Source organism: Heterocephalus glaber, unplaced genomic scaffold (genome assembly GCF_053883595.1).
Source record: "Heterocephalus glaber isolate CG9 unplaced genomic scaffold, H.glaber_assembly_v1.0 deba00001546, whole genome shotgun sequence".
Lineage (NCBI taxonomy): Eukaryota > Metazoa > Chordata > Mammalia > Rodentia > Bathyergidae > Heterocephalus > Heterocephalus glaber.
The window spans coordinates 1,333,400-1,355,147 of NW_028258339.1; the positions used below are offsets into that span (position 1 = coordinate 1,333,400).

A 21,748-nucleotide genomic window follows, 5' to 3' on the forward strand; every position below is an offset into this window, starting at 1 on the left:
TTTGCGGGCTCACATTAATTCAACTGCCTTCCTAAGGTAAGTAAAGGAGAAAGGTAAGGGAAGTAAAATCTAGCTACTAGGCATTTGTTGAAAGTTGTAATTAATCAAGAAACTAGAACAAAATAATCATCAACAACAATCTTAGGTAGATGGTTAGACATTAGCAGACCTGAGTGGTGGTGGGGAGATTGTATCCAAAATAGCATACATTGCAAGAAATATATCCATTTATAATACATCCAGAAATACATCCATGTATAATACCTTTATAATCATTTGTTAGGTCTCAAACTCAAAGCAATCCCTCAGAGCACAATGACATCTCAATCTTATACATTCTGCACATTCATTATGACATCTGGCCACCTGTCCATCTAACTCCAGAATAAAACATATTGCATTCTGGCTGCCCTTTCCTGAAACCTAATGAATCAGAATACAAAATGTTCTTCAGAGTTATTCCTGACTGTTATTGCTTGTGCTTGGATGTTCCCCCAAAACCTCATGTGAATGAAGTGGGACTTTTTCAGAGATGGCTGGATCTAGAGTTTGTGATGCTGGAATTGATTCATGGTGCAATGGGCACCAATGGGCACCTAGTGCTCAAGGGCACTAGGATTAAATATGTAAGTGTTACCCACCCCAAATTGTCTGGATAAGATAAAAGGGGCAGGAAGACACTATTAAGGTTCCTTTTTGCTTTGCTACAGTCTATCATGAACTGTTGCCCCTTTGCCATGTGTCACTCTGCCTCAGACACAGCCAATTATGGACTGAAATCTTTACAAACTGGGAACTAAGTAAACCCTTTCCTTTAACTTTGGGTGTTGGATGTTTTGTCTCTGCAATGAGAGAAAAGTAACTAACACACTGCCTTTAGCTGAAACCTGGTTTATATTGAGAATTTATCATTTGTAATTGTCTTAGATGATTAAAGCTCTTGAGGAAACTGACCATGTAAAAAGGAAGAGAAACCATTTCACAATTCCTAAGTAAATTTGAAGTAAAATGGTGATAAGCATCATAATTACCCAGTTGCCCAGAACCAAAGAGTAACTGCTGGGTGCATAAAGATGTATCCAAACCTGCACTTGGTGAAGATGCCTTCATGGCATGGCTTACATAATTCCTTGAGGGTGAAAATCTATATATCTACCTTACAATGAATTCTATCTGTACTTCTGCATGGCTTATGTGTCTTTACTGAACTCTTTCATCAAGTGCACAAAGAACCAGGAATCAAGGAAGTGAGGGGCTGGTTTCTTATTGCATTTAGTGAAAGTGAACTTTGATCCACATCATAGGAGATGGACAGCAAGAGTTCCTAACACAAGAACTCAGACTGGATCGAATTATGCAAGAATGACTGCAACCTGGCAGAAAGAGGTCCTGAGTCTGAGTTAACTTCAGTATTGCAGTGGAGGGATTAGAAGAGTTATTGGTGTGTGTGAGCACTCAGACTCTGGCAAAGAAGCTACTTGAGAATCACATATGCAATGTCTCATTGGAATATCCAATCTTTGTTCCATCAGACATCTTACTGGTTTAAGTTTCTGCATGTTTCTTGATTTATTTAGTGATATGGAGTTATTTTCTTTTATGGTTTCATGGGTTTCTTAGGTTTTTACTTTTGCATATTTGTTCTTTCATTGGCTCTGATTTAATATATGTCTAGGTTCTATCTCTCATCCCAGAACTTTATCTAGTTTTTTCACATCAAACCCCTAAGATAATATTATTAACATATTTCTTTATTCTTTTCCTGAGCTCATAAACTCCCCCTACCAAGCTTTTAAATTCACAGTACTTAGCTCCTTCACAGTCACCCCTATTGTCACCAGTATAGTTCCTCAATCTTCTCCATCCTAAGCATTTGGCTATTCCATATCTTACCTAACTTATTGCCCTCCCTATAAGCAAGTTCTGATAACCACATAGGATTCCTCAATCCCAAAGTTAACATCCTTTTCCCCATATTTCACCCTTGCTCCTGCAAAATATCCTCTAAAAACTCTCAATAATAATCCTATACCTCAAGTAAAAGTAATCCAATATAATCAGACCCACATCAGTCTTTCTTTCTCATCTACTACTATGCTCCCCTTCAACTTCCCCCATAGGGTCTAACAATACTCATGCAACCACCTCCCATTCTCTGCAAACCGCCTCATCTACCTCAATGCAGAGCAACCACAAATAATAAACTGTCACAGTGAGCATACAGAATAGACAAAGGGAGAAGAGTAACAGCAAGAGTGATCACATCGAAGTGTTATTAGATTGAATCTGTGGATGGTATTATAATTAGAAACATTACTTTCAGTAAAACATAGGGAAGAGTTGAAATCACTTAAAGTAAATAACGAAGAAATAATACTAGCACTGGATATACAAAGCTGAAAATAATACATGGGAGGCAATATCTTACTAAAAATCTCCATTTCAGCCATGAACTCTCCTCACTTCTCTAGTTTCCAACCTGAAGTAACCCCCCCCAAAAAAAGAGAGGAGAAGAAAGAGGGAGCCATACATATTTATATATATGGAGGTACAAGTAGGAGAATGAGATAACAAGGAAATAGATTTCTGAAACCCCACTCCTGATCTCTCTCAAGTCAGAGCAAGGGACCAAAAGAGAGAAGAAAGCAAATATTAGTAGGAGAAATCTATGAAAACTTCATAGAATGGATGAAGAAAATAGAAGAGTTCAAAGAAGAAATGAACCAAAAATTCACAGCAATTACAGTCAATATGTCCATGGTGAATTTTGGAAAATAGGTAAGAAGCTGGACAAGCTAACCAAAACAGTTCTAAATTTGAATAACAGATTCAACGATGATATGAAATCCTCAAAGAGATGTCAAATAGAAATACCTAAAATAAAATATCAGTATAGAATTCATGTATTGCAGAAATAACCAATGTGAAGACAGAGTGTTTGATCTCAAAGTAGCCAAAAAGAAAATAAGAGAACAAAGGAAGACTATCTAGCAGCTACTGAGTGACAACAAAAAGACAAATCTAAGGCTAATCGGAGTTAGAGAAAATCTAGAAGATAGCACAGACAGATTCACTAACATGCTTACATAAATTATAGGAGAAAATTTCCCAAATATAATAAAAGAGTTTAAAATACAAGTAAATGATGCTTATATAATCCTGAAAAATTATGGCAAAAAAGAAGCTCACCAAGCCATATCTTCATTAAATTCACAGTTATCCAGCAAAAAATAAAACAGAATTTTAGAGGCCACCAGAGAAAAACAAAGTATTACATATAAATGTAAAACAATTAGAAATACAATTGACTTCTCAGCATAAACCCTGAAGGTCAGAAGAGCTTGGCTTAAAGTATTTCAAGCCCTAAGAGGAAATACCTTCTGACCCAGATTAATTTCCCAGCAAAGCTACCCATGAAAATAGAGAAATTAAGTATTTCCATGAAAAAGACCAGCTCAGAAAATATATGAGTGCTCAAAAATATTCTTGACATAAAAAATAAACTGGAGATAGCTGAAAACACAGAGGAAACTAGTGAGGTCAATGGAAAAACAGAAAGAAAAAAAAAGAAAACAAAAACAAAACATACTCCAACAGATGAAGAAGTCAATGATAACAAATAATCAACACATCTCAGTAACATCTCTCAATGTTAACAAATTCAGTTCTCCTATCAAAAGACACAGGCTTGCAAACTGGATCAAAAAACAGTATCCAACAATCTGTTGCATTCAAAAAATACATCTAATCAAAAAACCCATTGATAGACTAAAAATTAAAGGCTGGAAAACAACATTTCACGCACAAAGACTGAAAATAAGCAGGGGTAGCAATTCTAATATCAGCCATGTTAAATTTTGGGTTAAAACTAATTAGAAGAAACAAAAAAGATCACTACATACTAGACAAGGGAACATTCCAAAAAGAAGAAACAACACTGATAAACATATATGGACCAAATAGTGTAGCATTTATTTTCATAAAAGAAAAACTACTGAAATTAAAAGGTCAAATGAACATTAACACAATCATACTATGGGATTTTATTTTATTTTTTTTTTACATTAAAACCAGATACTTATTACTTTTAAATTGCATTTGCCATTTCTGAACAATACAAAGTAGAGGCAAATAGTAACACTTCATAAAAATATTGAGTCCCTATTCCTTTCTCTAAGACCCTCCCTCAAATATTCCCTCCCGCCCCTTACAGAACGCTGTCCTGAATAAAACACTTAAATACATCATAAATAGTAAATTATGAAAAAAATAGCAAGAATTGTTTCTTTTCTTCTTGTAAAAAAGAACATGGTAGCAAAGACAGGGAGCCAGAAACTGGCTGGGGGTGTCTAATGGAGACAGTTACTTGGGGTACAGGCTAACCTATTACCACGGTAGGGTGGGATGGAGAAGAGGCTGCAGGACTTCAAAAACCTTCCACAGACACCAGGCCGCCTTCTTCCCCTGACAAGAGCGGACTGATGGGAAGGACAACCACAACTCAGAGAAGGGGAGGACAGGGCTCGTGGGCCCCCTTTCCAAAGTCCCTCCACAGAGCGGGAACAGAGCACGGACGGTTACGGAGTCATTGAGGCAAGTGTCTGCTGGCTCCCCTGAGCTGAAGAGAATCTTCTCTCGCTTCACTGAGGCAGATTGCCTGTTCAACAGACACAGGCCTCTGTCCACCGCAGCTGCACAAATAGCAGAACACTGCTCAAAAAGACAAGAAGAACAAAGAAGAAATCTCCTTGGAAGAATGGTCTAAAATTCATCTGATACATCTTCATATTTAGAAAAATGACTAGAATACATTTCAAACTGCAAAGTATTAGTAACCATTATGCCCTGGCAGTGAGTGGGGTCCTGCCTGGGGAGGGCTCTCACCTCCTAACTCATGGCAGCCCCATTATTTTAACAAAAGGGGCAAAGATGGCCACAGGTCCCATTCTTTTCATCTCTCGGCCTTAAGAATGTCCTCATCCTATGAGGAGCTGACAGGAGCTGCTGCTGGCAGAGCAACTGCCACATTTCTGTTTCACAGCCACCAGGGCTCATCTGTGGGAACCCTATGAGCAGATATTTCTGACTTTTGGAGTTCTGACCTAAAACTGGCTTGAAATTGTGCTGTGTGCTCTTTGTTCTTGTCCTTTTGAAAGAAAAAAGGAGGAAGATAGAGACAGTTAAACACTCTTATTCCCCCAAAACCCTTTACAACAATTCCGGGGTCTTCCTCCAGTGACCAGAGGGAAGAAGGCAGGGGATCGGGTACCAGCAGTGTGTCCTGAGGAAATGAAGAGTCCAGCTCCTGGAGAAGGGTGCACGACGGGAGGAGAACCATAAAATCCAGCAAGCCCACTGCCAGCACAAACAACAGGAGTTTGAAGAAACTCGACTGTGGAAGCCGAGGCTGGCCCGGCAGAACTCTGTGCCAGCTGACTCTGAAGTGGAAGGGCTGCTGCTGTCCTCAACTGTCCAAGGCATCAAAGGCCACTCAGAGGCCGGGGAAGAACTGCTTCCTCCTCATGAAGAAGGCAGAGCTCCCCTAGCTCCTTATTAAACTCCTGTTTGGTTTTTTTTTGATGACCAAGAAGAAAACTAAGTGTTCTTGGGCAAGGGCCAACATCTTGATATCACAGAGACAGTGGGGTCTTGTTTCCAGTCTTCTGAGGTTTGTTGCTCAGTGAGGGAACTCCTCCTCTGTAATTTCAAGCTTTTCCAAGGCTGAACTCGTATTTAGTACGTGCAAAGTCTCTCCAACTACATGTGAGAAACCAGGGCCAGAAACAGGTGAGTTCTCACTGACTTCCTCCATGGGTGGAGTCTGAGGCAATACATCAGGACGACCAAAGTGGACGTGGGGGATCTTCTTGAACACTGTGTTGCACATGAAGTGCTGGAATCGTTCAGCATAGAAGCCTGGACAGTGCACTGATAATGTCACCATCATATACCAGTGCTTTCCAAGAGTGCTCCAACTTCTTTACAAACCTGTAAGACTGCAGAGTATCAATGATGCCAATATAAAGCAGGAGCTTTTCCCCTTTATTATTGTGGGCAGGGATGCCACCCATGTGGTCATTCGTCTCCATGGTACCGCCGCAGTGAGCCTCGCCCTGGATGGACTCCATGGCTGTGGAAAACAGAGCCTTCTGGGAGGTCGGTCTCCACGTGTCAACTGCGTACTGCATTTCGGTGTTCAAGGGCTCTCGCTGTGCATGATCTATGTTGTGGATCGACATCAAGAGACTATAGTCCATTATCTTGAAGCTCTGAAGAACCAGGCAGTCATGCTGCAGGTCTTGCACAGAGCATTGCACATGTCAGCATCCAAGAAGAGAACGTCGGGCATGTCCTGCAAGAAGTCCAGGTCTTTAAAGGTGGGCAGCGGCTTCTCTCGCTCTTTCTGAGAAGCACGCCGTTTGTAGGTGGTGCCCTTGAGGTCGTACTTGATATGCATCTGGATCGACCCGGGTAAGAGATTGCTCATCACCACAATCCGAATGTTCTTGCCCCCCCGTCTGCACACAGTACAGTCCATAGAATTTAGGCAGCAACATGCGAGGGCTCTGGTTGAGGTTCATGTAGTAGCCGGGGAGCAGCTTCTGCAGAAACTCTGCTTCTTTATGCTGCACCGTCTTGATGATGAACTCGTCATCACTGGACACATAGAAGATGGAATCACTAGCTCCAGAGTTGCAGAGTTTAATCAGTGGCTCGCTGCAGAGAGAGTACAAGTAATCATCAGGCCGGATGCCAAACAGTTCCCAAAAGTAGCAGAAGGCAACAGGGGCATAGGTCTTGAACCGGAAGTCATTGTAATGATGAGCAGAAGTCAGGTTGCTCCCCTCACTGGGGAAGAAGATGCTCTCCACCACGTAGAAGTCCTGCATGAGGACATCCCGCTCTGGCTTGGTACTCAGACTCCCCACGGTGTGAGTAATGCCTAACTGGATGGCACCTTTCAAAGCTGATGACGTTGTCTTTTTATATGTTGTCTCTCCTGAAGAATCAACACTTCAGTGGCCTATTTTCTGATAGTCATGCCAGTGGCATAAGACACCTCAGATGCCACAGGTCTCTTGATTCCAGATGCTGCTGCTGAGGTCGGCCCCAGGACCCCGGGATCCAAAGGTGAAAATCCGACCGCCAACGGCCCAGAGGAGGCCGACGCCATCTTGGCAGGCCCCTCCCCCTCAGCGGCCTCTCTCCTTTCAGTGGGGCTCTTCCTCTTCTCAGAATCAAACCACTGCTTTGGCCTCCTCCGCCGCCGCCCCCACCGGCACCTCCATCACTGCCTCCGTGGGGGCCTCTGTCTCCTTTGCATAATCTAGGCCCTCAGCCTCGGAGAAAAAGCCGTACAGAGTTTATCTCGCCGGCCCGGGGCACAGGCATGGCAGATGGCGGTAGCGATGGGGGAACGGGCGCAGTGGGCGGCGGAGGAGCGGGCTAGGCCTCGGCGGGGACAGCGACAGGAGGGACTGGGGCTAGCGGGGGCGGCAGCCCTATTAATCCTGCCTCGCTTCCTCCCGGCGACCCCCAGCTCATCGCTCTCATCGTGGAGCAGCTCAAGAACCTGGGCCTGTTTGACAGCTTCCACCGGGACTGCCTGGCCAACATAGACACCAAGTGAAAAGCTTTTGCCTGCCTGATAGCAAGATTGTGAGCTTAAAATTAGACTGTACAGCCAGTTTACCAAAACCTGAGGCAGAAAGTGGATAATTTTATGTCAACACATCTGGACAAGCAGGAATGGAATCCTACAATGAACAAGAACCAATTGAGAAATGGTCTGAGACAGAGTGTGGTTCAGTCAGGGATGTTGGAAGCAGGAGTGGACAGGATTATATCTCAGGTGGTGGATCCCAAACTAAACCACATCTTCAGGCCACAGATAGAACGAGCAATTCATGAGTTCCTGGCAGCCAAGAAAAAAGAAGCTGTGCCGGCACCGCCTCCAGAGCCTGAAAGCCAGGACCCTCCAGCTCCGTCCCAAGATACCTACTAAGAACAGGCCTGAAACCTTTTGAAAGCTCCATTTAATTAATGGTGAAGAAATGGATTCCTGTTATTTAAGAGTACCACTCAGTCAGCCAGTGTCACCACTGATTTCAAGATCTCTGCTTTGACCATGGCGCAGTGTCCAAATTGAACAGGCATCAAGTCTGGCAGTGAGAAAGTTGTTCATGTGCCCCTGCCTTGTGCCGCCACCTGACCAGCCTGTCCAATGGTGTTACATTCAGTAGACACTACAGAATTATAAACACTACAGTAACCTAATGTGGTCCTGAAATGAACTTTTATATTTGAACATGGAGACTACACATGGGCTTTAGAGTTTGCACTCTCAGATAAACAGAAACTATAATGAAAGAACATAGTCAGTCCCAAAGGTAACTTCAAAGAATAATAGTACATTTAGGTGGGAGTAGGTATTTGACAGTGCTTACTTGATATTGTGTCTCAGAGTTAAAAATGTACAAGCTGATAACACTGATAGCCTTAAAATTGTTATGACTTTCTTGTATATGACTCTTCTAGCCAGTTTCCTTTCCCTTGTCAGGGGTGACAAAACATACAGCCGTGGAGTGATGAGGAAGCCAGACATTAGATATAAAGAAAACCACTTTCAGGCTCTTGGTCTAGGCATCTTTCTGTCCTGCAAGGGCTAGTGAGTCTTAGAAGTTTTCTGTTCTCACGGTTGAATTTTTAGAAAAGTGAATGATCAATAAAGTGTTTTATAATAAAATCATTTGATACTCCTAAAAAAAAAAAAAAACACTCAAACCTTCCCCATGTCTCCTCACAGAGCCCGCGTTCTGCGGGCCACCTTTCAGCCCCCTCCAGTGCCTCCCTCAGACACCGCGGGCGACCTCCGGGACGGCTCAGGGCCGCACCATTCGCCAGGCATGGGGGTTCACAAGTCCCGTCTCGCACCCCCTCCGCAACTCTGGCCGCTCTCCGGGGGAGATACTTTCCCCTTTCACAAGGGAGCAGCCTCAAGTTGCCAGCCGGGACTCCATGTCCGGACCAAACTACACCTAAAGGAAAACCGAGGCAAGAACAGTCCCGGAGAAGCCGCCCCCTCCCCCTCCTTCTTAGCCACAGCCTGTTTATCGCTCAACCCCTCTACTCCACTCAGGGTGGCTAAGGAAAGCCAGGCACTGCGCATGCGTCCGACCTTCTCAGCTTTCCATCCTCTCTATAATATGGGATTTTAATACCCCACTTTTGCAAAGAGATAAATCAACTAAACAAAAAAACAAAGAACTATCAGAGCTCAACCACAACCTTGAACATATTGAATTAATGGATATATACAGAATATTCCACCCCTCTACAACAGAATATGCATTATTTTCTGCAGCACATGGTACTTTTCAAAAATTGATCACATTCTAGTTCACAAAGCCTACTGAAGTAAAATTTTAAATTATATACTCCCACCAACAGTGCAGAAGGGTTCCCTTTTCCCCACAGCCCCACCAACATTGTTATTGGTTGATTTCTTGATGGCAGCCATTCTTTCTGGAGTGAGGTGGAATCTCAGCATTGTTTTCATCTGCATCTCTTGAATGGCTAATGATGCTAAACATTTTTTCATATGTTTATTTTCTATTTCTACATGCTTGTTTGAGAAATGTCTGTTTATTTCAGATGCCCATTTTTAGATTGGGTTTTTAAATTTAGGAGGTCTGATTTTTTAAAGTTTTTAATATTCTAGATAGTAGACCTTTGTCTGAGAAACAGCTGGTAAAAATTTTTTTTCCCACATTGTGGTTGTCTCTTCACTCTGTTGGTGGTTTGTCTTGCTGTACAAAAGCTTTTTAATAAGATATCCCACTTGTTGATTCTTTGTGCTAGTTCACGTGCAACTGAGGTTTTGTTCATGAAATCTTTTCCTGTGCCAATGTCCTCAAGAGTTCTACCTAACCTCTGTTCCAGCCAGTTTAGTGCTTCTGTTTTAATATTTAGATCTTTGATCCACTTTGATTTTAGTTCAGTGCATGGTGAGAGACATAGGTCTAGTTTTAATCTTCGCCAAGTCAAAACCCAATTTTTCCAGCACCATTTAATTTTTTTCTTTTTTTTTTTTGTATTGGGGATCTAACTCGGGTCCTTGCACTTGCCCGGCCAGTGGCAGAACCACTGAGCTAAATCCCTGGCCTCCAGCATCATTTATTAAAGAGGCTATCTTTCCTCCAGAGAGGGTGTTTGGCTCCTTTTTCAAAGATAAGGTGGCTGAATATGTCTGGAGTTGTTTCTGCAACTTCTAATCTGTTTCACTGATCCTTGGGTCTGTTTCTTTGCCAGTACAGTGCTGTTTTTTTTTTAATCATAGTAGCTTTGTAGTATAGTTTCAAGTTGGGGATTGTAATACCCATTACTTTGTATTTGCTGTCTAGAATTTCTTTGCTATTCTAGGTCTCTTCTGATTCCAAATGAATTTTTGGATTGTTTTCTCAAGTATGCCACTGGAATTTCAATTTAGCTTCTGTTTTTCACACAAATCCTGCGTCTGGGTAGTCTCTTGTGCGCCATTTGTAACAGGATTATGTTGAAAGTCTTTTCTGCATCTATTGATGTGATCATGTGGTTTTTGACCTTGATCTTTTGTTAGGTTGGTTCCTAGGTATTTCAGTTTTTTGGATGCTATTGTGAAAGGAGTCCTTTCTCCAGTTCCTCTGTCAGTCTGCTGTTGGTGCACATGAAAGCTATTGATTTTTGTGTGTTGACTTTGTATCCAGCTACTTTACTAAATTTGGTTACTAAGTCTATGCGACTTTTGCTGAAGTTCTTGGGGTCTTCTGCATAGTATGAAAAAGTGGATAGGGGAACCAGAGGAGGAGGAAGGAGGGAAGGAAGGGTTTCTTTACTTTTTAAAGAAGCTGTAATATGTATATGTGACCACTCCCAAGATGATGGTAAATTGCATGAATTGGAAACATGTACTAATAAAATTTTTAAAATATTTTTAAAAGAAGGTACTCATCATAAAGAAATGATAAAACATTAAGATTATTGATTTGATATTGATGCTGAGTGATCACTACTTATTGTATACATGAATGAAAACAGCACAGTGTACTTCATAAATATATACAAATACATGTCAATCAAAACAATGAAGTTTTTCTAAAAAATATAAGCAGCATTGCAAAAAAGTTGGCACTCCCATCCGGAGCTGGTGTGATAGTGAACACTTGTAGTCTAAGTTACTTGGGAGGCTGAGGTTGGAGGATCCTGTCAAATCAGGAGTTAGAGGCCAGCCTAGGAAACACAGTGAGATTCTACACAAAATAAAATCCCAATCAACAACTCAATTTCAGATGGTTTTATCAGAGAACAAGTTCTTCTTAGGCATCTGCAAGTGATCTTGAGGGTCCAGTCAACATTTCAAAAGATTAGGATCCAACAGAGGGGTATGTTCTAAATATGTAGTGGATTCTCTAAATGAGAGTCATGTTGACTGAGTCCATGCCTGCTTTCAGTTCTGCAGTTTCTGCTCAGGCTGAAAAAAAAAGAAAAACCTTAGCAAGCAGTATCAGCTTAGAGTGCGATCCAGGTGAGTATGATCCATGAATTAAGAATTTCAAAATGAGCCAGTGTCTCTTCTTCAGTAGTAAAGCCAAGATATTGAAGAGCCAGACAGCCATGGGCCATGACCAGTGACCAGGATGGATTTTTATAAGCTGTTTTCAATTCTAGAGTCTATTTGATCCAATGAAAGTATGTATTTCATATTAGAATGTCATTACCCTCAAAAGGTCAGACTCTGAGAGTTCATAAGCAAATTAAAAATTGCTTTTTCAAATTCCAAAAGTAAATTTCAGTCTTCAGATTGCCTTTCATTTCATGTTGCTTCCCTTTGTCCAGAAGCTCCAACAGATAAAACATATAGCTAATATCATTGGTAATAGAGATTTAGTTTACTTGTAATACTCAGGTTGAAATTCTAATATGCTCATGACGGGCAAAAAGAAAAATATTATGCCTCACTAACACTATATTTTCCTTCCCCAGATGAGGATGAATCCTTTGGAATTCATAAAATTATAAGAATTTTTTCACATATGTTGCTGGCAACTGAACATGTCTACTTCATAATCGCCAGTGTGATAGAGGTTGAGCCTTTGGGAGGTAAAGTATTGATGAAATCTTTCTTTTGTTTTCCATTAAGTTTATTGGTACATTCTAGGTATAAAATACTGTTACATTCATCATTGGGATATTGTACCTTTACATGGTGTATCTTGGTTCTTATTTTTTCCCCTTCCCCTGCCCTCCCTTCACCCCCTATACCCTTCTCTATTTGCAAAGACTTTGTTTCCATTTTTTTCCTTTTCTCATATTTTTTCTTTTCCCTTCTTTCCTTTCCCCTACCCCTCCCACTTCCCCTGCTCCTTTAAACGTTTACTTCCTATTACAAAATATCAATTATACATTTTTAAAATTGCAATATCAAGACCTAGGAGACATTAGCACAGATTTTATAGAATGTAAAAGGATATAGAAAGCATAATACAAAAATCTTTTTATAAATAAATTGGACAACTTCTAAGAAGTACCTTGGAAGACAAATAAATGAAACTGACCCTGGAGGAAATATAAAATTTGAATAGCACCTATTAAAGAAAGTATATTCTTAGCTTGAAAACCTATCTATATGACAACAACAGGTTCATATACATTTTAACTGATAAATTATATCAAATATTTAAAGCAGAAAGAAAAAGCCATATGATCCTGTCAGTAGTTGGAAAAAAAGTATTGGACTAAATTCTACAGCTGTTCATGATAAAAGCTATCAGGAGACTAGAAGTAGAACAGAACCTTCCAACAGATAAAAGACATGTACTCCATACTTCCAGGGAAAAGGCCTTACATGAATGGAGAAGATACAAAGCTTTCTCCCTAAGGTGGTGAACAAGGGCAGATATGCCTACTCTTCATCTGTCCATTAAACTTTGAAACATAGGCTGAAACCAAAATAGTCTGGCAATAAAATGACACAATTAGGATAGGGTTGGCAAGGCAGAAGCTAAATCTTTATATGTAGGTGAAATGATCATCTACAGAGAAAATACTAAGAAGTCTCTAGGAGCCCCTAGAACTTGTATTTGAATTTAGCAGGATTAGAAAACTAGAATACACAAGGTATATATAAAAATTCAGGTCTATGGATACTTGCTATAAATGAAGAATTGGATATTAAAATTTAAAAGTTATGTAGGAGTACAAAGGACCTAGAAAAGTTAAATGAAAATGAAAAGTGTTGGAAGACATTTATCACCTAATTTTAAGACTTCCTCTAAAGCTACAGTAATCAAGGCAGTGTAGGTGTAAAGAAAGACATATAGATCCTTGGAATAAAACAGAGAATCTAGAAATAGAACCACATATATATGGTCAACTGAGTTTTAAAAGATTATTTAACATTAACATTTTAGAGAACATAAACTCAATTCAAGAGCAGAGGAAAAAATAGTGTTTTCAGCAAATGGCACTAGAACACCTGGTATCTGTATATAAAAAATTAACCTCAACCCTTTATTTCTATACATAAAAATATCTTGAAAGTATCTATGAACCTAAATATGAAAGACTAAAAGTATAAAACTTTAAGAATAAATTATAAGGGAAAGTGTTTATGAATTTAGGATAGGCAAGAACTACCTAGGATACAAAAAACATGATGTATAAAAGAAAAAAAATTGATAAATGAGATTCCATCAAAATTTAGAACTTTAAATGACATCATTAAGAAAATGAAAGTAGTCCTTAAACAGACCATATTTACAATGCATATAACCCATGATGAGAATATATAAAGAACTGTTACAGCTCATTAATAGACAACCCAATTAAAATGTAGACACAAGAAGATGATAAATAGCCAGCACAGCACAAGGAAAGGTGTGCAACACTAGAATCAGAAAAATACTAATCAGTACAATAATAAGATTGAATTATACACTCATTAGGGAGATGAAGTTCATGACTTTTTCTTTTTGTTGGATTCTTCCCGTTTACATTTAATTTCTTGGTGTGCCTGATGGATTCATTCTGTTGTGCTTCCTGGGGTTGTGATCCTCATTGTCTGTTCCTAAGATATTATCTAAAAATTTTGGGGGTTCTGGTTTGGTATTCATGATGTTCCTAAGGTGATCTTTGTCATGAAAGTATCTTATTTCTCCATCAATTTTGAAAGATAGTTTTGCAGGGTACATCAATCTGGGTTGGAGGCTGTTTTCCTTTAGGGCTTGGAATACATCACTCCAAGCTCTTCTTGCCTTGAGGGTTTGCATTGAGAAGTCTGCTGTGATTCTCATGGGCTTTCCTTTGTATGTGATTTGTTTCTTTTCTCTAACTGCTTGTAGAATTTTGTTCTTCTGTTGGGTTTCTCTAATCTTAACTTTTATATTCATATGTGTAAATTTGTTTTTTGATCAAGGCTATTTGGAGTCCTATATGCCTCACTTATCTGTATGTCAAGTTCTTTTCCCCTCCTTGGGAAGTTTTCTGCCATTACTTCTGTGAACAGTTTTTTTTTATGTCATCTGCCCTCTCTCCTGTTTCTTCATTGACTCCAATCAGTCCTGTTATTCTTCTTTGCATCATCTGGGAGCTGCTGGATTGATTTCTCGTGGTCCTTTAGTGTTTTAAAGAGATTTTTTTTTCCTGTTCACTAATTGCAATCTTATCTTCTATATCTGCAATTCTGTCCTCACATAGGCTCATTCTGCTGTGTAGACTTTCAATGGAGTTTTTAATCTCCTGGGAATCTGTTTGTATCTGTTTTGTGGATTCCATTTGTTTCCTATGTTGGAATTCCATCATGTTCCTAAGCTCCTCTATCTTTTTATCTGTATCCTCTCTAGATTTATTAATCAAGGCTTGTACTATGGACATAATCTCTGATTTTATCAGAGAAATTATTTCTGATTTCATTTTTTCCAGATCCTCTTTTGTTACTAGTTCAAGGAGTCGAGGTGGTTGAGTATCAGAGTGTTTCACCTTATTTCCCTTTTGGGTTGCAGTAGGTGATCTAGAAGTCTGGTTTTGAGACTTATTTATGTGTCTTCTCATGTTGACAGGGGGTGGTGTGCTATTGGTGCTGGCGCAGCTCACCTCCTCTGGGCTGGGAGCAGTGGAATGGTGGCCAGGAAGTGCCTACCTCTGGGCTGAGAGTGGTGGAACAGTATTGATGAAATCTTAAAGGTAGAGCCACTATGAGGAGGTCAATGCTCTCATCAGAAGTACAGCTAAAAGAATAGCTGGGTGTAGTGGAATTTCTATTTTTAATTTCTTGAAGAATCCAATACTGATTTCCATAGTGGTTGTACTAGTTTACATTCTTACTAAAAATATAGAAGAGTACCATTTTTCCTGCAGGCTCAGTTGCATTTGTCATTATTTGATTTCTTGATGCTAGCCATTCTTTCTGGAATAAGATAGAATCTCAGTGTTGTTTTAATTTGCAGTTCTCTATTGGCAAGTGATGTTGAACATATTTTCATGTATTTATTAGCCAACTGTACTTCTGCTTTTAAGAAGTACCTATTCATTTTAGTTCCCATTTTTTGATTGAGTCTTTTACTTTGGGAGGTCTAATTTTTATGAGTTATTTTTTAGATATTCTAGATAATATTCCTCTAAGGAGCATGTGGAATTTTTTTCATTCTGTAGCGTTTCTCTTTGTTGATTGTTTCCTTTGCTAAGAAGAAGCTTTTTAATTTGATATACCATTTGTTGATTCTTTGTTATTTCTTGTACAACTGAAGTTTTGCTGAAAAGTCTTTAATTATGCCTGTGTTCAAAACTTTTATCTATTTTGTCTTCCAGCAGATTTAGTGTTTTATTTTAATATCAAGATCTTTGATCCATTATGATTTTATGTTAGCACATAGCGAGAGTTATGTGTCTAAATTCAATTCTTTGCATGAGAGTAACAAGCATTATTTGTTAGAGATGTTATTTTTCTGGAAGGATGGAGGGGGTGAAGAGAGGGCAGAGGAATGGGAAAAAAATAAGAACCAAGATACATCATGTAAAGGTACAAGACCCCAATGATGAATGTAACTGTATTGTATACCTAAAATGTACCAATAAACTTAATGAAAAAAAAAAAGATGTTATCTTTCTCCCAGCATATGCTTTTGGACCCTTTGTCAAAGATCAAATGGCTGAATTTGCCTGGGGTTCTTTATTCTCTATTCTATTCCACTGAACTATGTGTCTGTTTTTGTCCCAACATCATGCTTTTTTTTTCTCTTTTGGTCACTATAGCTGTGTAAAATACCATGAAATATGGAATTGAGATGTCTCCTGCTTTGCTTGTGTTGCTCAGGATTGCTTTTTTTTCTGCGTCTCTTCTGGTTTTATATGAATTTTAAGATCACTTTCTCTAGTTCTGTGAGGAATGCTGTTCATATTTTAATTGGAATTGCATTAAATCTACGTATCAGTTTTGGAAGTATGGTCATTTTGACCATATTTGTTTTGTGCATGCAGGAACAGTGGATATGTTTCCATTTTCTGTTATCTTCTTTGATCTCCCTTTTCAGAGTACTATAGTTTTTGTTATAAAGAACTTTCACTTCTTTTTAAAGGTAAATTTTATTTAATTTTCCTGATGACATTATTTTCTTAATTGCCTTCTCATTATTGGTGCACAGGAACACCATTGATTTTTGTGTATTGATTTTGTATTGTGCTGCTTTGCTGAATTTGTCAGTTCTAGGTGTCTTTTAGTGGAATTTTTAAGGTCATGTATGTAAAGGACCATTTCATCTGTGAACAACCACAGGTTGAATGCCTCTTTTCTTTTTTTTCTTTTTTTTTTTTTTTGGAAGCAGGGATCGATCTGGGGTCTTGTGCTTGCAAGGCAGGTGGTGGAACCACTGCGCTAAATCCCTGGCCCAATGCCTCTTTTCTGATGTGCATCCCTTTTAATTTTTTCTCTTGCCTACTTTGTTTGGCTAATGTTTTAACTACTATTTTTTAACAGGAATAATGAGAGTGGACATCTTTCTCTTGTTCCTGATTTCAGAGGAAAAGCTTTCAGTTCCACACCCCACCCTGTCATATGATGTTTGCCATAATTTTATCATAAATGGCTTTTATCACCTTGAAATAAGGCCCTTCTGTACCTATTTTATTCAGGGGTTTTATCATGAATGGATGCTGTATTTTGTTGGAGAGTTTTCCTGTATCTGAGATGATCCTGTGATATTTGTCCTTGCTTCTGTTTACATGATATATAACATTTGTTGATTTGCATAAGTTAATCCATTCTTGCATCCCTAGGTTCAAGCCTATTTTATCATAATGTATCATCCTTTTAGTGAAATATTGCATTCTTTAGCCAGTATCTTGTTGAGGATTTTGGCATTGTTATGGTATATATTATGTTTAAATTATGGCTGGATTTTCAGTAATCCTGGAACTGTTAATACTTTGGAAACTCTTAAAGATGAAATAAATTCACTATCCAGAAAGATATGTGCATGTCATTGAGGCGATACTCTTTTATTTGTTTGTTTGTTTTTTTCGGGGTTTTTTTTTTTTTTTTGGTACTGGGGATCGAACTCGGATCCTTGCGCTTGCTCAGTAGGCAGAGAAACCACGGAGCTAAATCCCCGGCCCGAGGCGATACTCTTCAGTGAAATAAATAGGACACACGTGTAAATATTGAATAGTCTCTCTAGTGTGAGAAACTGAAAGTGTAAATAAGGACTCAAAGCTATAACAGATAATGTGAAATAGGAAGAAAAGGGGCAAAGGGGAGGGGGAAGTGGGAGGGATAGGGGAACGGAAAGAAGGGAATGGAATTAATATGAGAAAATGGAAAAATGGAAACAAAGTCTTTGTAGATAGTGAGGGATGGAGGGGTTGAAGGGAGGACAGGGGAAGGGGGAAAAATAAGAACCAAGAGAGATTATGTAAAGGTGCAAATTTCCAATGATGAATGTCATTATATTGTATGCCTAAAATATACCAATGATTAGAATGAATAATTGATAATGTGAAATAGGAAGAAAAGGTCCAAAGGGGTAGGGGAATTGGGAGTGGCAGGGAAAAGGAAAGAAAGGAAAGGAAAAATTATAAGAAATGGAAAAAATGGAAACAAAGTCTTTGTAAATAGGGAAGGGTGGAGGGGGTGGAGGGAGGGCTGGGAATGGGGAAAAAATAAGAACCAAGATGCATCACATAAAGGTACAAGTTCCCAATGGGAAATGTAAATGTATTGTATATCTAAAATGTACCAATAAAAGAATTTTAAAAAAACAATGATATGTGCACGTGTCTTTTACGGGGCAGAGGCAGAATGTTATTGGTTATACCTTGATGTACCCTTAAATCCTTATGAACTCGCAGGCAGGGATTGTGTATGATGGTTGGAGTATGAGGGTGCTACAGCAGGTTTGGTATCAAAAGATAGGGATTGGTTGGAAGAGGCAGGTAACTGGTTTTGTGACCTGGAAAGTGATACCTCCTTCCCATATTCCTTCCTTCACTCTATGCTTCATGACCATCAAGAAGTAAATAGCTTTTCTTCTATTATTCCCTCTACCATGCCATTCTGCCCTGAAGCAGGCCAACCATGGACTGTAACTGTGGGCTGAAATAAATCTTTCCTCCTTTAATTTGAGGGAGTTGGGTATTTTGTTCTAGTTACCAGAAAGTGACTAAGACATGCCTCTATGTTCATTAAAGAATTTAGCTGCAATTTTCTTTTTTAAGTTGAGTTTTTGTCTGGTTTTGGAATCAAGGTAATGCTAGGTTTCAGGATAGTGTTTGGCAGCCCTCTTTCTTTTTCAACTTTAAGGAATTTGAGTATTATTGGAATTAAATCTTTCTGAAATTCTTTTAAAATTTAGTAGAAAGTCCATTGGGTCCTGGTCTTTTCTTGGTAAGTTTTTTATTAGTGCCTCAATTTTATTACCTATATTAGTATGTTCTGAGTTTTATAACTTTGTAGTTCAACTTTGGTAATTGATTGTATCTAAAAATCTATTTCTTCTATATTCTCCAAGTTATTGGAGTATATGCTTTTGAAGAATGTAGTAATAATCTAGATTTTGACAGTGTCCATTGTGATTTTACCACTTTTCTTCTTACAGGAACACCGAAGTGATTCTTTATTTTAAGGTCTGTGCTGCAATACAAGGGATAGAGGCATAGGAGGCATAGGAGGAAGTCTTCCCAGACTAAAACCCAAGAAGCACTTGGGAAGTGCTACTTAGGTAGCAGCTTGCAGGCCTGTTTCAGCGAGGGTAAGAGCTGAAACCAAGGACTCTTCTAAAAGTCTTACTGTGAATGTTAGGTATGCAAACAAAGGGTTCAGATCCCTTCTTTCCTGATCTTACCCATTCCAGGGTGTCCACTCCATTCTCAAAAATGCAACAGTATTCTCTGCAGTGGTAGGACTGTGGGGATGCATGTTGCCTGACTGGACTCAGAATGGAATATTGTGGTTTGATAGCCAGAGGGGACATGGAAGCAAAGTGTCACTGTCCCTTGAGGTGCAAGTGGGAGCAAAAGGAAGCAAGGGAGAGGAGAATACAACCACTGCCTAAGCCACACCCCAAAGCTGGTATGGCAAAATAAGAGTCAGATGCTTCTTACCTTTCTCATTTCCCTTGAGAAATTTCCTTCTCCTAAATCTTAAGGGGAAATGCGGGGAAAAGGTCTGTCTTATGTAACTGCTTCAAAGATGATCTGGGACAATTGATCCTGCCTACCAGAGGAATCTCTCACTGTCTGCTCTAGTGATTTGTGATGTCCTGGCTCCTCCTCTGGAGACACTGATTAGAAGCCCTCCATCATCATCAGCTCAACGTGGAAGCTCTTTAGTCTGGAAGATACAAACATTACCAACAATTTAAGGATACGGGTAGTGTAACTACTCCTAAGGAATATTAGTGGAGCTTCCTTTCAGCTGTTGTTGTCATAACTTGACCCTCTCCAACAGTGAATGCCCTTACTCCAAGTGCTTCTGGTCTAAAAACTGCCTCCAAGACTGTGTCTAAGAGACATAAGGACAGTCATTTCATAGGACATAAGGACAGTATATTGCCACTACTTCCCATACTTTGAGATCTTCCACCATCAACTTCTCCAGCCTGACCATATTCTCTTGGAGCAGAAACTTGACATCAGAGGTGTCTCTATAACCATACCACCCTGAATGTGACTGATCTCATCTGATCTTGGAAGATAACCAAGGTCAGTCCTGGTTAGTACTTGGATGTGGACTGCCTGGGAGAGAAAAATTGCCCCTCCAGCCATGTGGGGATTCATGACTGTTCCACTCAATCCATAAATCACAAATAGCTATTCTAAGCTCCAGTGACCCCTGGATTGCAATCAACCAATCAGCAGCCACTTCCATTTTTATTGTCCTTGCAAATGGAGCCCACCCTAGATGTGCTTAGGCTTGGAAGCGTATTCAGTCTAGATACATCCTTGAATATGAATAGCAGCCCATTAGCAGGTCCAGAGTGTGACTATTTCAAAATCAAACTTTTCTAATCTGCCAACACCATTTGTTCTCTCACTATAAGACATCTTCTGCACCAAAACTGACATGTGGGGAACAGGATAAAAGTAAAGAGGATAGAATATACGACTCCCTTCTCTAGGCCTGTGGGATTGTAAACATCAAAGCTGAAATGGCTTTTGGAGACAACTCAGAGTTTATGAGTAGATGATTATGACTAGCAGATTGAGAGCTATACTTATGAAGCAATGTGTAATATTCACTACCAAATGCCATCCTTCATCAAGAACAGCAACTATGATTTAGAACAAGCCTTTATCTCAAGTTTTGCTTGTTGGCAACAGGAGAGAATCTTATCCTTATCCTGATATTAGCAGTTATAATCCTGGTTTGCAGTTTCAAGGAGCTCAATTCCTGTTTTTGGTTGAACAAAGTAGTACCTGTTGCCAAACATAAACTGTGTGTGAGTGCATGCCTCGGGAAAGGAGAGTTCCCTTTCACATCCAGTGCAAATTGCCAACTCTTCAACTGGTGAGGTATTTGCATGGGTGAAACCTATTAATCTTTTCTGTATGATCATAACTTTTCTAATTACATTAATATAGGTCTTTCTTTTTTGATAAGACTGGCTGTTTGTCTGTTATTTATTTTTTCAAAGAACCAGCTCTTCAATTCATTGATTTCTTTGCATTTTTTTAGTCTCAATTTCATTAATCACCACTCATCCTTAAAATTCCCTTTCTTGTACTCGTTTTATATTTGGACTGTCCTTGTTTTTTTAGGACCTTAAATTGATTCATTAGATTATTTATTTGGGCTCACTCTGTTTTTCTGATGTGGGCATTCAGATCTATAAACTTCCCTCTTATGACAGCTTTCACTGTATCCCATAGGTACTCATATGTTGTACTGGCATTATCCTTTGATTCCAGGAACTAATTTCTTCCTTCATCTCTTCTATGACTCATTCATTATTCACATGTGTATTGTTTTGCCTCCATGTGTCTACATAATTTCTAGTTTCATTACAACTCTTTTATATTTATTTAAAGTTTTGTGGGGTTATGTGTGGTATATTTTGAAGACAATTCTGTGTGCTTCTGAGAATAAAGTGTATTTTGTTGTTTTGGGATGGAGTACTTGGTAGATACCTTTTACATTCACTTATTTGAAGGTATGATACTTTGAAATTTCTTTAATTTTTAAATTTTAATTGTCCTATTCGTGACAGTGTGGTATTGAGAA

The 21,748-nt window shown here is 39.2% G+C and overlaps 3 pseudogenes; 1 reads left to right on the forward strand and 2 right to left on the reverse strand.

Moving 5' to 3' along the window:
- The window catches only part of LOC101707962 (sorting nexin-19-like), a 28,295-nt pseudogene extending 22,957 nt beyond the window's left edge, over positions 1 to 5,338 (reverse strand).
- Positions 4,288 to 7,300, reverse strand: LOC101697255 (phosphatidylinositol 4-phosphate 5-kinase type-1 alpha pseudogene; annotated as a pseudogene).
- Positions 7,301 to 7,390: 90 nt separating this feature from the next.
- On the forward strand, positions 7,391 to 8,005 carry LOC110347119 (biorientation of chromosomes in cell division protein 1 pseudogene; annotated as a pseudogene).
- Positions 8,006 to 21,748: the final 13,743 nt, after the last annotated feature.